At 43.6% G+C, this 2,905-nt stretch overlaps 1 pseudogene; it reads left to right on the forward strand.

Annotated features, from left to right (window-relative positions):
* Window positions 1–425: 425 nt before the first annotated feature.
* On the forward strand, window positions 426–1,268 carry LOC109377351 (glutathione S-transferase Mu 1 pseudogene; annotated as a pseudogene).
* The last annotated feature ends 1,637 nt before the right edge of the window (window positions 1,269–2,905 follow it).

Below are 2,905 nucleotides of genomic sequence, written 5' to 3' on the forward strand. Positions count from 1 at the left end.
TACTTACTATGTTTTCCTTTGTATCCTTCCCTCTTCCTTTCCTGCCTTCTGTTAGACCAACAGAGTTTTCTTTTGAATGAATATATTCTATTTTTAATCTTTTAGTGCTTATTCTAAGAATTTTCTAGTTTATCTAAATTTATATTTTTAAAATAAAATCATGACTCTCCAACTTCTATCCTCTTTCTTACACACTTTTACATTTTGAAACATTTAAAAAAATACAACTTCTGATCATTGGCGTTTCTATAAGGAAGCACACTGCTGTTATTGTAGTTCCCAGTTCATAATGCACTTTTAAATATATTCTCATTTGATTCTAGAAAAAGCTCAGCTAAGTGTTACCTTCATAATGAATTAATAAATTGGAAACAAAAAGAAGAGGAAAGACAAGAAGTGAAGCAAAAAGAGCTCTTTAATTCCTAATGATATCTTTAAAGACCTTTAAGAATCCGAGGACCTCAGGTTGAGAACCAGAGATCTTAGGAATATATTTTTTACCCTTTCCTTTTGGGAAGGGAGAATTATAATTTTTGAACATTTATTCTGTGCCAGAAATTTATCTTAGGCAAGAGAAGTCTTATATTGGAACTTCCAGTGCGTCTCTGAGTGTCTTGTAGCCATGAAACGCTGACCATGGCCATGTCTATGGGTTACTGGGACATTGCCTGCTCCTAGAGTACACAGACTCAAACTATGAGGAGAAGAAGTATATGATAGGGGATGCTCCTATGACAGAAGCCGGTGGCTGAGTGCTAAGTTCAAGCTGGGCCTGAACTTCCCCAATCTGCCCTACTTGATGGGGCTCACAGGTTCACCCAGAGCAACGCCATCCTTCGCAACATTGCTCTTAAGCATAACCTACGTGGGGAGACAGAGGAGGAGATGACTCATATGGACATCTCAGAGAACAAGGCTATGGATAACAGAATATACCTGGCCAGAGTTTGCTATAGTCCTGACTTTGAGAAACTGAAGCCTGTACTTGAAGGCGCTCCCTGAAAAGATGAAGCTCTTTTCAGTTTCTGGGGAAGAGGTCTTGGTATGTGGATTTCCTGGCTTATGACATCCTAGACCTGACCTGCACCCTATATTCGAGCCCAAATGCTTGGATGCATTCCTGAACCTGAAAGCCTTCGTGGCCCGCTTCAAGGGCCTAATAAGATCTCTGCTTACATGAAGTCCAGTCGCTTCCTCCCAAGCCCTGTGTCTGGGGCAACGAGCAGGGCCTTTACAGCCAGGAGATGGGTGCTAGAAGCGAGTGCTGTGCTTGCTATGCCAAGACCCTGGAGAAGAGCTGGATATCCCTGACACCAGAACCACCTGTCTTCATTTGTCTTTTTTTTCCTTTCCTTCACTCAGGCCCTATTTGGCCTTTTTCCGTTCCCTAATCCCGATTCACCCAGGATCTGAAAGCTCCACAGCACGCGTTTTCTCAGTGAAGTTTTTGCCCCTAACATTGTCCTTCTTGCACTAAAGCCAACCAGACAGACCTTCCTTTCAGGGGGTGCTCTGGTTCAAGGAGTCCGGCCAGACCCCTGGCCTGTAGAGCTCAACCCTGAGCTCCCAGCACTGCCCTTAAGACCAGTAGTAGCCCAGGGTGCAGGCCCTGCTCACCCAGCGTGGACCCTGCCCAGATGTGCATGATCCCTAGTAAAGCGTTAATCACACACACACACACACACACACACACACACACACACACACGCAGAGAAAAGCCTTATATTTAATGGTTACCTTCTTTTTAGATGTTTTATCGAGGTCATGAGAGTTATTTTACAACATGCTTCTGTACCAACCACAAATTCTGAATGGAAAACAGGCTTATTTATGTTGATAATTATATTGATGAAAATGATTATAATAGCTATTTATTATACATGTAAGCTGGGTGCTGAATCTCATGGAGTAAATACTTCAAAACCACTCTTTAGTTTTAAAAGGGAAGCCATTTAAGCATCTATTGGGTTGTCGGGAAAGTCATGACATATTTTTCTATGCTTTTCAATGCAAAAATGCGTCATGACTTTCCTGACCACCCGATAGATGCAACTATTGGGTGGTCGGAAAAGTCATGACATATTTTCTCTGTTTTTCGTTGCAAAAATGCATCATGACTTCCGACAACCCAATACATTACCTGAGTAGTTTCAGAATACAGAACCTTGCTAAATCAACAGATTTGGGTAATAGTTTGGGTGCACTTAATTTTTTTTTAGAAGGTTTTTCTTGGGGAATTGAGGGAAGGGGAACAGACAAGTTGCTGCCCTTTTGTTCTTCAGTCTAGTTGTAGAGGACATTGCTTCACTGGCCCAAGTTGGCACCATCATTGTGCTCTTCCCGGGCGAGGCAGATCAGTCGCCGGCTTCTGGACGGCCGCTCACGGCGGCTGCTGGCCGCTCAGGCTGGCTGCTGGCTACACACGGTAGCCCATGGCAACCCACTGCCACAGGGGCTGCAGCCTACACCATTGCTGGCGACTCAGGGCAGCCCAGCTCCAGGTTGAGCTGTTGTTTAGCATCTTAGCTGTAGAGGGCAGTGTCACTGGCCCTCATATGTGGGATCCGAACCGGGGCCCTCTGGCATCCCAAGCCAGCTCTTAACCATCGCGCCACTCGGCCGGCCCTGGGTGCACTTATAAATTTTTTTTAAATCAATAGGATGGCCTGGTTTAGGTCCTAATAAAGTGCTTCAGGACAGTATTCCTAAACTGTTGTTTTAAAACAATGAAACAAGAAATCAACTAAAATAAAAAGAAACCACCTATGAACTTCTGGAAAATACTGAGTTATCAGTCATTGAGATGCTAACATGTGTATTGTGTTCTTATATTTTTTTCTCTCCATTTCCTGCAGAAATCCAGGAGGGAGGTTTGTGGCAGAGCTGAAAGTAGAAGCTGCTGGAA

This window comes from Hipposideros armiger, unplaced genomic scaffold (genome assembly GCF_001890085.2).
Source record: "Hipposideros armiger isolate ML-2016 unplaced genomic scaffold, ASM189008v1 scaffold_1370, whole genome shotgun sequence".
NCBI lineage: Eukaryota > Metazoa > Chordata > Mammalia > Chiroptera > Hipposideridae > Hipposideros > Hipposideros armiger.